We start from the raw sequence: 15148 nt of genomic DNA, 5'->3' as shown, positions 1-15148 counted from the left end.
CTTTCAATATTACTATATTTCATGTTACTGAAAATCTGCCTTTTGTGATTGTACATGTTTACTACCAACTAGGTATAAATGCTGATCGTGTAAGTTATTTGAAATTTAATTATGTCCATTTGTAATATCTGACATTAAAATAAGTTTAAAACATCTGAGACAGTGAATTTTTGTTTTTCAAAATGACTATATTCTGTATTGATACAAAAATTGGTAAAATTATTTTAATGGGTGTTAGGGTTTTATTTATTTATATATATATATACTAGCAAAATACCCGCGCTTCGCAGCGGAGAAGTAGTGTGTTAAAGAGGTTATGAAAAAAAAAAGGAAACATTTTAAAAATAACGTAACATGATTGTCAATGTAATTGTGTTGTCATTGTTATAAGTGTTGCTGTCTTTTATATATACAGTAATCCCTCCTCCATCGCGGGGGTTGCGTTCCAGAGCCACCCGCGAAATAAGAAAATCCGCGAAGTAGAAACCATATGTTTATATGGTTATTTTTATATTGTCATGCTTGGGTCACAGATTTGCGCAGAAACACAGGAGGTTGTAGAAAGGCAGGAACGTTATTCAAACACTGCAAACAAACATTTGTCTCTTTTTCAAAAGTTTAAACTGTGCTCCATGACAAGACAGAGATGACAGTTCAGTCTCACAATTAAAAGAATGCAAACATATCTTCCTCTTCAAAGGAGCAAACAATTCAATAGGGCTGTTTGGCTTGTAAGTATGCGAAGCACCCCGGCACAAAGCTGTTGAAGGCGGCAGCTCACACCCCCTCCGTCAGGAGCAGAGAGAGAGAGAGATAGAGAGAGTCAGATAAAAAAATCAATACATGCCGTTTGAGCTTTTAAGTATGCGAAGCACCGTGCAGCATACTTAAAAGCTGCACACAGAAGGTAGCAACGTGAAGATAATCTTTCAGCATTTTTAGACGAGCGTCCGTATCGTCTAGGTGTGCGAACAGCCCCCCTGCTCACACCCCCTACGTCAGGATCAGAGAAAGTCAGCCCAAGAGAGAGAGAAAGAAAAGTAATCCGGGTAGCTTCTCAGCCATCTGCCAATAGCGTCCCTTGTATGAAATCAACTGGGCAAACCAACTGAGGAAGCATGTACCAGAAATTAAAAGACCCATTGTCCTCAGAAACCCGCAAAGCAGCGAAAAATCCGCGATATATATTTAAATATGCTTACATATAAAATCCGCGATGGAGTGAAGCTGCGAAAGGCGAAGCGCGATATAGCGAGGGATTACTGTATATATATATATATATATATATATATATATATATATATATAAAATGTGTGTATATATATATAATATACACACACACATAAACATGTATATACATATACATATATATATATATATATATATATATATATATATATATACATATACACATATCTACATATATATATACATATACACATCCACATATATATACACATATTATATATATATATATATATATATATATATACATATATATACACATATACACACACAGACACATATATATACATAAATATTTACATATCTACATATATACACATCTACATATATATACACATATATATACATATATATATATATCTAGACATACATAGATATATGTAGATATGTATATATATATGTGTCAATCTATATATATGTAATTGTGTTGTCATTGTTATGAGTGTTGCTGTCATATATATATATATATATACATACATACATACATGTGTGTGTATATATATATATATATATATATATATATATATATATATATATATATATATATATATATATATACACACACATGTATGTATGTATGTATGTATGTATATATATATATATATATATATATATATATATATATATATATATATATATACACACATGTATATATATATATATATATATATATATATATATATATATATATATATATATATATATACACATGTATATATATATATACACATATATATATACACATGTATATATATATATATATATATATATATATATATATATAAAAAAAAGACAGCAACACTTATAACAATGACAACACCATTACATTGACAATCATGTTACGTTATTTTTAAAATGTTTCCTTTTTTTTTCATAACCTCTTTAACACACTACTTCTCCGCTGCGAAGCGCGGGTATTTTGCTAGTATATATATATATATATATATATATATACACATACATATACACACATACATGCAGTTTCAATAACATAGAAATCAATATAAACAACATTAACATCATTATCATATGAGAATATGAAGTAATATATAAGAAGCACATTTCATATAAATATAAATTATTAAACAGTAAAATCTTCTTCTGTAATTTGCTACCGTGGCTATTTGTTTGTCTGTCCAGGATTTTAAATCACCTGTAGCTCGCAAACCGTTTCACCTATTGACTTGAAATCTGGTACACATATAGTACGTCACGTCTACTATCCGCTTTATGGGTGATGATTGTATTACTCTTTTTATCTTTATTTTATTGTAGAATCAACTCCTATATGCGCACACCAGGGTGGCCGTGGGCGGATGCGTATGATGTATTCACTCCATGTTATCGTGCATTGCGCTGTCACTGGTATTTTGATAAAAGAATTTGAACAACATATAAGAAGCGTATAAATTATTAAACAGTAAAACATTAACATTTAAGAAGTAAAGTTACATTAAGTACTACTGCAGTGCCTTCGGGTATACCTCATTTTTTGTTTGCCCATTACATGCTTAAATGTATACATTTTTTGGTGTACCTACCCGAGAACACGCGACATATAACCGAGCGTGGGAGAAGTATGGATTTTAAACACGCGTTGAGTTCATCTGCTGGTCTCCCTCGTGGAATAACTGGTAATGTTTGACTAAAATCTACAGCGAGTAAAACGACATTACCTCCTATTTTTTTTTTTACGATCTCTGAGATCTTGCTTTTTTCGGTTCAAGGCTTCATAAGCTCTTTTATGTTGTATGGTGTACTTATCCCAAACCATCATCTTTGAATGTTGCAAGACTTTCACCTTGTATGTAGATCGGGGTAATTACATTCATTGCATTCCTAGTCTGAATCACAATCTGATTGTATGGGTGGTTACCTGGCACTGTAGGGTTGCCACCCGTCCTTTAAAATACGGAATCGTGCCGCATTTGAGAATGAAATTGCGCGTCCCGTTTTGAATCAATACGGGATGGGATTTGTCCCGTATTTTTTTTATCATTTTTTTTAAAGCAGCGTCTCATGCAAATCATCCCACACGCATTTTATGAAGATGCCTCCTTTCCTACTTTTGATTGGGTAATACTTGATGTCATCGTTAGTTTGATTGGTCTTTTTAACTGTCCAGTGAGGAGGGCGGGTCTTTTAAGTAGAGTCTGCAAACTGTTGGCACTGAGATGTGGCACCCGCTGCAGTATGCGTCCCTTATTTTTTTGTATTAAAAGTGGTAACCCTACCTGGCAGGTAACACTTATGTTTGGTCATGAAGTCGTCTAAAATCCGCCACGTGCCCTCTTTTAATTGCGAGAAGCAGATATATATAGCCAAATTCTCGCGCTTCATTGCGGCAAAGTACTGCTTTTAATTTTTTAAGAAGAAAAGAAAACCTTTTTAAACGGATTGAAAATATACCAATAACAATTTGTTAAGGATCTGTTTTTTTGTGAACCTCGCTTTTCACAGCTGTCGCGCTACGGCGTGTGTTTCGTTTATTTGACAGTATGTAGATCGTGGTAATTACATTCATGGCATTCGTTTTCTGAATCACAATCTGACTGTATGGGTGGTTACCTGCCAGGTTACGCTTGTGGTTGGTCAGGAAGTCGCCTTACATCCGCCATGTGCCCTCTTTCTGTTCCCAGAAGCTGATCATAGAATGGTTTTAATAGTTTACTTTCAAATAATGCAAAGAGTATGCGACACGTGTTTCTCCCTAATTCTGGGCTCATCAGGCATACACACTCACTGCATCCCCTCTCGTGAATCGAATCTCTATCGTCAGCGCCAGAGTTGAAGCCCCTAACGTTGCGGTCAGCAAGTCGGCTAACATCCGCCATGTGCCGTCTTTCAGTTGCGAGAAGCAGATCATAGAATGGTTGAAACTGTTGCCCCTAACGTTGTGCCACGGCGTGTGGTTCGTTTATACCTCGTGTCTTCTCATTAAACTTTTATCTCGCGAATATGTTATTGCAATCCTTAACGGGAGCGTTTCAATAAACTTAATTTAAACTTATGTTTTACACGGTGCTTTGTTTTCCCTTATGAAGATGCTTGTATGCTTCACTCGCTCCCTTCTCAATTGTTTAATGAATTTTTTGTTCTTCGCTGTTTGCGGCTCTTACTTCATTTCTCCCTACTGCATTCACAGTCTTTTCACGTCATTACGTGGGAGGCGTGATGACGTGACACTCAACTCCGCCTCCCACGGCCATCAAGCTGCCGTCCATTACAGTATATTGTCAAAAAAGAGGTTCCAGTTATGACCATTACGCGTTGAATTTCGAAATGAAACCTGCCTAACTTTTGTAAGTAAGCTATAAGGAATCAGCCTGCCAAATTTTAGCCTTCCACCTACACGGGAAGTTGGGCAATTAGTGATGAGTGAGTGAGTGAGTCAGTCAGTCAGTCAGTGAGTGCTTTGCCTTTTATTAATTTATATATATATATATATATATATATATATATATATATATATATATATATATATAAATAATGACATTTAAACAATATATGGTGATAATACCGAACACCACGATAATTTTGATGAGAAATTTTCATAGTCTGTGTTTCTCCATCGTTAATGAATAATCAATACGTCTGATACCACTGGTGCCATCGTTTACTGTAAACTAGGGCAATTTCCCTCCACCCATACTTATTTTAACTATATAAGCTCTGTAAGGTACTGTCATCCTTCAGAAGTATATACAGTAGACCCCCGCAAAGTCGCAGGTCAGAGTTCGTGGCTTCAGTCATTCACAGATTTTTCCTTAGAACCGAACTAATAATTGTTAGCGGAAACCGCAAATATCTGACAATTTTTATGGCTTTTTTTGTGGCAATACTGTACTGTAGAGAGAACAGGAAGTAACCGTAGAGGAAAACGCGACTTGGGATGGTGAAAGTAGTCAAAAGAATTTGGAACAGCAACTCCCAGCAGTCCCTGCAGTGGCTCTGATTGGTCTTCTGCCGAGGGTGCAGTGGCTGTTGGGGTCAAAGGATGTCAGTGCGGCTTTTAAAAAGGGGGCCGATGACCAAAAGCAAAAAAAAGAAAATTTTTTTTGTAATTTGTGTTTCAAGTTCCTGTCTGCCTGCCTTCTGTTGGGTTACCTGTACTTATTTGTTTTGTCATGGATCATTTCGTGGTTGGTGTCTTTATTGTCTGCTGTCTGCCTGTGTACATGAGGACTGTAAGTGGATTCATGGCCATCCTGTGAAGAAAGGAGCGCTCCTGAACCCGTCTTCACCATTTCAGGAACTACCGGTAGGACTATCTTTACATTTCCATTCAACGTGCGGATCTCTGGACTAGCTATGTTCATCATTACATTTCATCTGTTGCAGTTTTTTATGGACTTTACTGTGTGTGTTTTGTTTGTGCTTTGTTGTATTTAATGTGTAATTGCCATAAGGGAACAGGGGTGGTATCGTCGTTTTTGTTTTACATTCTTTATTTGCCGATTGATTACCGGTTTGCTTTGTTTTTGTTTCTGTGAGTGCGTGTGGGTCAGGCCAAGGCTGGGTGCGTCCCTGGAATCTCCACCATAAAAATAAATAAATCGTGAATTCCTTGCTGCTGATTGACTGCTGCCCTGTGACGCATCTGCAGCCGAGTGTTCTTGTGTTTTCCCGTTTTGTTCTTCTTAAAGCCCCAAGATGCCGCTGAAACGCCCTGCACCTTAAAGCTTCTGGCAATGAAAACGCGCTTGCATGAATTACAGTACATATAGCGGTAACATCTGTATTTTTACATTCTAGCACTGCAGGAGACATAGCAGTACAGTACTGTACAGTATACTGGTTTACTTTTGCATTCTTTTTTTAGGTAATGTATTAAGCGGAGTTTGAAATGAAATGTGTTTTGGGGGCATATTTAGGGATTAAACTATAAAAATAGGCATTTTTTTAACCACATCCAAAATTTGTGGGTGCTCTAGGAATGTAACCCCTGTGAATTTTGGGGGTATACTCTATTCTGTCTAATAAGTTTTATGCTTCTCCTCATGTGCTGGGAATAAATAGTGCTTGAATTCACTCTGTTGATTATCTCAGGTATATTCCATGACAGTAGCCAGCTAGGAGCCTTTGAATAATTTTTTCTTCACTTTCACTTGTGGATTGCTTCTAGCCGTGATATGTTCTAAGGCTGTCTGGTGTGCACAGCATGTTTTAACATCTACTCACAGATATTCAATGATGTTCAAGTCTGGGTCTGGGGACTCTGAAAGCAATTCCACAAATTTCACCTTGAGGTACTTCATAGTAAATTTTGAAGTATATTTAGGATCGTTGTCTTGTTGTAGAAGCCATCCTTTTTCAGCTTTAGTTTCCTCCCCAGCATTCTTCTCAAGGAAGAAAAAAACCTTTTTACACTAAGTTCCTGCATAAACAGATGCATAAAAGCCTTATGTTCTATATTAAACTATAGATTACAGCTGCACCCTATTCATTTTTTATTGACAAAATTAAATTCTGGCAGTAAAGTACTAAAATAAATAAAATTAGCTTAATATGTATACAAACCTTAAGAAATAAAATATGTACAGAAACTATTTATCCATAATATATATGGCATAAAAATATTTTTTATAATTACAAGCTCTCATATTGTTTAATTTCTTTTGTAATATACTTACATAAAACAAAACAATTTAAAAAAACTAGTTTTCACCATTTGTCTAACAAACATATATATATACACATAATTATATATATATATATATATATATATATATATATATATATATATATATATATATATATATACACATATATATATACATTTTCAAACACTCTTTCAGTGAATTGATATTGGCAGTTAAACACTGCTTAAATGTAAATATACAGTACATGCACTTATTTTGCACTACACTTTTTGCTATTAAAATATACATTTACTATATTTAAAAAAAAAAAAAACACAGTTTATACCAGCTAGACATTCCTAGTGCTTGAGGTATAATTATAAATATGGATTACAATTGTAATTATGCAGTACTTGTTTCTTACTTATGACTCACACAAACAAATAATAAACAGAGTTCAAACCTTTAAAAAGGCCACAAATCTGTCAAATGTCAAATGATGTTTATCAGAAAGATACAAGCCTAACATGCTTAACAAGTTTACAAATGTTGCTGTTAAGATAACAAGTTTATTGTTTGCTAAGCAGCAACTTCGAATTCTTTTTATCTTTTCTTTTTCTCATTGGAAACATGAGCTGCTGTACTAAACACAAGCTCAATCACCATCTAAACTCAGACAAGCAGTGTCCATTTTAATTAAAGAACAAATTAAAAGTCTGAATTAATTAAAGTAGTTTCTTTGCTGTTTGACTAACCGCACAGGACGACTCCTTTGATTCTTTTTTGTCAGGTTATTACTCCACTTTATTTTATGTAAAGGCTAATATATTGGTCTACATTCTCTCTGGCAAAGTCTGCCTTGCTCAACTCTGTTTACAGGAAGTTTGCAGCAAACAAAAAAAGTCATAATTTATTACTTACAAAACTATATTTTGTTATTGTTTTGATATTTATGTATTCTTGGTTCTATTTTTTAAATATGTCCTCTTTGAAAAGACTGACTTCAATAACAAAATGATCAACCTTCAGTGTTCTGCAATTCAAATCAAAAGTGAAATGAATTTATTTCAGGCCTTATATTCAGCATTTGATCCAGGTGTTTACTGAACTACAGCTTTGGAAAAAAAACTTCCATTTTGTTGCATCACTAATAGTGATGAGTGAACTCTGTTGAATTCACTTTGCCTTAAGTTTAGGGAAAATATGGAAATGTTCGCAAACTTTGCAAAACTCTGCAAACTGCACTGAAGTCAATTGGGAAGGAGGAAATGCACTAGTTTTGAAAAGATTATATATGTGCAATAGTCTTTTTCCTAGCCCTCATGGACACTTAAAAGTTTAACTGTTATATAAAACTGCTTATTATGCCCAAATATGTGATCTCAATTAACACAGTGCCTCAAACATCAATAGACGCAGACAGAACAAATACCACAAACAAATTGCAACATATAGCAAAAAAAATACAATATAGATCAGTGTTCTCACATAGTTACAATCTTGGGGCACACATTGGCATGCCATAAAATAAACCAGAGGCACAGAACTGGCTAGTTCTATCGTTTGAAGTTGCATCTCCGGGCACAGCAGGAATGTATTTTTTGTTTTCAATGTATCTGTGCAGATGCTTTCACTTTCTCATTTCATTAAGATGAAAACACCCCTTGTAAGTAGTAAAACATCTTTTATTTTATTATTTCACAGTGTTTCCCGATGGATGGGGTTAGGCTCCTTTAAGGCTGGTTTTAAATTGTTGTTTCTGGGTACATGACTAATTTGCATTTTTTATGCTCTTGCCCAGGATACTATTCTTGGAAGCCACATTTAGAAAAACTGCGCAATGCAACTACTGAGCAAAGTGTATTAACAGTAGTACATATCAAGCTAACATTGGTTTTTCTGCAATATCTATATATATAATTCACTAAGCCGCCGCCAGCGCAAGCAAGACACCCATGGAAGCACGCAGGACAGAGCCACGGCCACCAACTCTAAGACCATTGGATACGACGACAACTCGCAGAGCCACGCCCACCAACTCGGACGCAGCAACTCACAAAACACGGCGTCATTGGATACGACGACAACTCGACGAGCCACGCCCACCAACTCGGACGCAGCAACTCACAACACAGGACGTCATTCACGTTCGTCTCTGCTACACTCCACATGCACCTCTGAGCCACGTTGACTTTTCATTATTCTTTTCGGTTATGACGCACGACCGCGTCCACCATCACGAGCTGTTTTACACGCCATGGTCTTAAGAGTTGGTGGGCGGGTCTCTGTCAGTTGCTCTTGCGAGCGGGCACATAACCAGGCGGTGTGTATGCTTTGAGAACGAGGGTGAATGCGGCAGGACCATCTAAGAAGAGGCATGTTTGTTGCGGATGTGAATCGCTGTATGCAGCGTGTAAAACAGTTTGCGAGGGGTATCCCATGGTCTTAGAGTTGGAGGGCGGGTCTCTGTCAGTTGCTCTTGCGAGTGGGCACATGACCAGGCAGTGTGTATGCTTCGAGTGCGAGGGTGGACGCGACAGGACCATCTAAGAAAAATCATGCTTGTCGCGGATGTGAATCGCTGAATGAGCGTGCAACGGCGGTCCACCAATTGTCAGTCATGGGCAATTGTAGTATGTTGCCCTCTCCAGAGTTCCATCTTTTCATTCACCTACAGTAGCATCCTCAAACCCATCCCATTTGGACAACTGTGTCTTTCAGGAAGTGTTGTACTCGGACGCAACAACTCACCAATCACCACATCAGTCGGGTTCGTCTCTGCTACGGTCCATATGCACCTCACAGCCACATTGACTTTTCATTATTCCTTTCGGGTACGACACACGACCGCGTCCTCCATCGCAAACTGTTTTACGCTCTACATACAGCGATTCGATTCCGAGACAAACATGCTTCTTCTTAAATGGTCCTGCAGGAACACGGAAAACGTTTGTCTACAAAATCTATATATATATATCTATATATATATATATATATATATAGATATATATATATATAATTCACTAAGCCGACAGAACAGGCAAGACAACCATGGGATACGCATGATATAGCCACGCCCGCCAACTCACAGAGACCCGTCCACCATCGCTAAGACGATGGGATACGCCGACAACTCAGAGCCATGCCCGCTGACAACACAGAGCCACACCCACCAACTCTAAGTCCATAGGACGAGAACGCCTGCCCGCCCGCCTGACTGTTACCAGCATGTAAAACCATTGCAGCTTTTAACTCACAAACTGCAACAACTCACCAAACAAGGACACCCTGTCTCTCGAGGCATTCACACTGCCAGAAGACAACCATGGGATATGCAAAAAATAGCCATGTCAGTCAACTCACAAAGCCCAGCCCACCAACTCACGCCCACCAACTCGAGCATGCATCCACCCACGCTCTCAAGGCATTCACAGTGCCTGCTCATGTGCCTGGACACAACAACTCACCAACTCGCTTTCGTCTCTGCTATAGTACACATGCACAACTGAGCCACGTTGACTTTTCATTATTCTTTTCGGTTTCGGCTGCATTTCTATATATAATCCACGAAGTCGTCTGACCATGGGATACAAACGACAGAGCACCACCCAACAACTCAAACCGATACAGAGACACGCCCACCAACTCTAAGAGCATGGGAAGAGAATGCCTGGATGCACGCCCGCCCGATTGATTGATTGTTACCAGCGTTCACCGCAATGTACTGGAGTGTAAAACCATCACAACTGCTAACTCACAAACTGCAACAATTCACCAAACACCACATCAGACGCTTTCTATATCTAAGAAGATATATAGATACTCATTATTCCCCGGCACGCGTCCACCCACGCTCTCAAGGCATTCACAGTGCCTGCTCACGTGCCCGGACGCAACAACTCACCACACACAAATTTTGCTTAATTTGACTCAACACGGGAAACCTCACCCGGCCCGGACACGGAGAGGATTGATAGCTCTTTCTCGATTCTCTGGGTGGTGGTGCATGGCCGTTCTTAGTTGGTGGAGCGATTTGTCTGGTTAATTCCGAAAACGAATGAGACTCCCTGCTGCTAAATAGTTACTCGATCGCCTACCGGTCGTCATCCAACTTCTTAGTGGGACAAGTGACTTTCAGCCATGCGAGATTGAGCATTAACAGGTCTGTGATGCCCTTGGATGTTCGGTACTGCATGCGCGCTACACTCAATGGATCAACGTGTGTCTACCCGGCGCCGACAGGCGTGAGTAAGCCATTGAACCCCATTCGTGATGGAGACCGGTGCTTGCAATTGTTCCCCACGAACGAGGAATTCCCAGTATTCCGTGGTTATACTCTCGCACTGATTACGTCCCTGCCCTTTCTACAACCCCCCCAAAATAGGTCGGGTGACTTGGTGGATTATATATAGAAAAGCAGCTGGAACCGCAAAGAACAATTAAAAGACAACGTGGCTGAGAGGTGCATGTGGACTGTAGCAGAGACAAAAACGTTGGGGACGGGCACATGAGCAGGCAGTACGTACTGAACGATGATTGTATGTTGGTTCGTAGCATGCACTGTTGCAATGTTACTTTTCTTGGTGGTTTATTAAATTACGGATTTTTCAAATGTTCATTTTTTTCACTGTGCTTAAAAATCATTAAAAAAGTGGTGTGATTATGTGGCGTATGCTACGCCACGGGTTGGCTAGTTCTCAATATTTAGTATTATGGATTGAGGTGATTCATGTAAAGAAAAATCTAATAATTAAATTAAACCTATAAGGTGTTACTCTATTTCCTGATCGCACTGTATGTCGCCATTTTGGATAGATGTCATAATCTGAAGTTGGATGAACTTGGCCTGAGTTTGTGAGTAGGAAGTCAGAGTTTGAGACAAGTTTTCTGTTTTCTGAGTCAGAAATTATAGGTTGAGAGATTTATTCGGATACAGCATTACAGTAGGCATGTGTGAAAGTTTTGTACATGGCTGCTACAGTTCTGTGATGTCACACTGACCTAGCAAAGCATCATAGGGTGCTTGGGAAAAAAAAAATGATGACCTGAGATAGCCGCACAGTATATTTTCCTGGAAATTCACAACAAACAAGGTTTCCAACAAACACAGCATATTCGCTACGAAAACTGCTTTGGCAAAGCAACAATAATAACTAATAATAGATAAAGGCATTCTATGTAAATAAAAATATATACATCATCCATTAAATAGAACATAGTTTTATCTTCACTGAAAATAAATGTTTGAGAAGCAGCAACTTCCTACATGGTAAATTTTTGTTAAACTCCATTCCCGTTTACCTTTTTATTTATTGCAAACTCATAGGTTGAAACAGAAAGTGCAGGAGATGCCTGCAGTTCCTTATCCATCAATCTTACTCTCCTGAGTATTAAACAGTGTGTTGTTGCAGTGATCTTTGCAAGAAACCAATTCAGTAGGAATACAGCAGTAGTACTGCATTTTCTCCATGAGTGTAATATGTACTATATTTCACAGAAGTAAAGAAGCCAAGTGTCCTCAGGATTGTTTGTTATCCTTTCTAAGTTTATGATCATCATTGCTTTTATTCTCTGATAACTAAAAGTTGTCCTAAAAAATGAAAAAGGTTTTTAAAAAAACAAAACAAAACAAATCTATGTACTGCATTCCCTACCTGTCAGAAGCATACAAGAGTGAATAGAAAGCATTAAAACAGCTTGATTGATGTATGCATTTCTTTCTTGCCTATTTGGAATGAGGGTGTCAGCAAAAACAATCAAGAATGTCTGCACCACCTAGTGGGGCCACCCTCCCCCAACTCAGTCTGCTTTTGGCACACACTGAGGTACAGCAGGCAAATGCTGAAGTTAAAGAAATTGCTGACTGAAATAAAGTATCTATCAAACTTGCAAACAATTTGATTGCAATTAGTGCAGAATGCAGCTCTGAAGCATTTCATTCTTCAAATAGTTTTCATAATTATTATACCCACGGCAAGAAAGGCAAATTTTACTGACGATTCGAGAAAATGTTTGCAGCCATATTTTAGCATATTCTTGCTGTTTTGTAATCTCAGGAAGAGCAGCAAAATGAAAAAGATAATTAAGATCCTGAAAAACAAAAAGATGCCATATGTAATGGCACACTCTCTCTGACACACTAACAAAGAGTACTTTTAGCCAAGTAATTATTCAACAGAATTATGTCAAGAAATAGCCAAGTGGGAACTTTTCTTTCTTTTGAATTTTCTTTCTTTCCAGTGTGTTCAGACCAAAGTATGTATTAGACATATGTACACTGTTTACATTTTTTCGGTGCTTGCATGCACCTCACTTCTCATTCAAACCAAGCAGACAAACTCAGCTTCATGGTACGTGTACGTTGTACATTCGCACAACAAGCTACCTTATGTTTGGCTGAGACAGATTCCAGCCTATCCCACTCAATTTGTGCCACAGATATGCTTGACAGCGACCTGTCCCCGCACGCTTAGCGGACACCTCAGCAAGTTCACCGATATAATAAAACTGCTGGGAAGTCTTCAGGTTGTTTTTTTTGTCCTGAAGGCTACATGCAGTCATAATTTAAGGAGCTTCTGTAAAAAGCCAGATTTCCTTCCGTGAACAAATAAAGATCTGTCTACTTACACAATATAAAATCCGGAATGTCTGACAAAATCTATAGACTTTAAAAGTAGATTAAAAAAAAACAAAAAAGGGGGAGACGATTAGAATACAGAATATGATTAAAATCCAGGGTTGCACAAATAATCATATACTAATCACAATTATAATTACGCCTGCCTCGATATACCAATTGTGGAATATGTAGCCTGAAACAACATCAAGCATGACCAATTTGGTGGTGGGTCAGTGATGTTCTGGGGAGGCTTATCCTTGGAGGGTCACACAGAACTCCATGTGTTAGGCAACAATACCCTAACTGCTGTTATGTATTCAGATGAAATCCTCAGAGTGACTGTCAGACCTTACACTGGTGCAATGGGCCCTGGGTTGCTTTTGGAGCAGGACAATGCCTCATGTGTCCACAGTGTATAGGCAGTTCCTGGATGACAAAGACATTGATGCCACCGACTGTCCCACACATTCCCCAGACCTGAATCCAATTAAGAACCTCTGGGACATTAGGTATCGGTGCATCTGATGCCACAAAGTAGCGCCACGCACTGTCCAGGAGCTCACTGATGCCCTGATCCAGGTCTGGGAGGAGATCCCCCAGGACACCATCTGAGGTCTCATCAGGTACATGCCCAGATGTTGTCAGAAGTCAGTAAAGATTTTCCACCACTTATCAAGATCCAATGTGTGATTTAAATGTTCTCTTAATTTTTCTGAGCAGTGTATATTGTTTTTAAAAGTGTACTATGTCAACTGTTAAACCACCATAAATTTTATTTAATAAACCATTTGCATAGGAGAAATTTACTCTATTAAAAAAAACAGTGACACAAATTAAATTAACTTCCTTAAGTGTTGTTTACCCCTGAAAAAACAAGAAAAAACACAGAATATTTTTCAGTAAGAAAAAAAAAAATGTTATGTGCAACAAACACTTAAATACCAAAATGTCAGCATAAAATACAGTAGGAAAGGCTCGTCTAGTGTCCACTGCCGTGCTGATGCAACTTTAGTACACATCCTTCATGTGGTATTTTTTTTGAAACAATAATCAACACACAGCCTGATAAAGTAATTGAGACAATATAAATGTGTTTCTTTGAGCAATTTTCTATTATTTCTATTATTTTATCTGTTGTCTGTATGTGAGAGTCTAGAATGACAGTGCTTTGTCAGCATGATGGACATGCCCATTGTGTTATTGTGGAAGTCCAGAAGCCTTGTGCTGTGGTAGCCTACATTTCTCATGACCTGAACTTTGAAAGTTGTTTTACTGTGAACAGTACTTAGGAGGCTGACATCTTTCTTGCCTTTCCACTTGACTGTAATCATTTTACTTAGTTACCATGCTGAAGTTTCATATGACGAAATTCACATGGTGGTTTGATCTTACAATACAGAATGCATCAGTTTCACTATCCGTGTCTATATCAGATGGCCAATTCACACTGTCATCACTATCACTGGCTTCAACTATTGGTTCAGTTTATTCTAAAACTGGCTTTACATTTTTTCCATTTACACATCATTGTGTTTTTTATTTGTAAGCTTTACCTCACTCATGAATATTGATGAGTTACCATAGAATGGTAATAGGCATAGAAATTTTCATTTTTTTTGCAGCATGATGCTATTCTATCCACTAGATGGCATCAGAATACTGTTCCCAATGTGCTCTTCAGGCAAACAATACAGATATCCCC

General features: G+C 37.9%; 1 protein-coding gene across 4 annotated transcripts in view; it reads right to left on the bottom strand.

Moving 5' to 3' along the window:
* The window catches only part of nadkb (NAD kinase b), a 73549-nt gene that overhangs the window by 47576 nt on the left and 10825 nt on the right, over positions 1-15148 (bottom strand). Inside the window, exon 1 of one of the 4 annotated variants that reach the window (XM_051922893.1) lies at positions 6427-6566. The exons of the other annotated variants lie outside the window; for them this stretch is intronic. The gene's annotated coding sequence lies outside the window, so the exon portion shown is untranslated. Of the gene's footprint in view, positions 1-6426; positions 6567-15148 lie in introns of those variants that run through there. 4 annotated transcript variants of the gene reach the window in all.

The sequence above is a fragment of the Erpetoichthys calabaricus genome, chromosome 2, assembly GCF_900747795.2.
Source record: "Erpetoichthys calabaricus chromosome 2, fErpCal1.3, whole genome shotgun sequence".
Classification (NCBI taxonomy): domain Eukaryota; kingdom Metazoa; phylum Chordata; class Cladistia; order Polypteriformes; family Polypteridae; genus Erpetoichthys; species Erpetoichthys calabaricus.
This window is presented reverse-complemented; position numbering and strand designations above follow the sequence as displayed.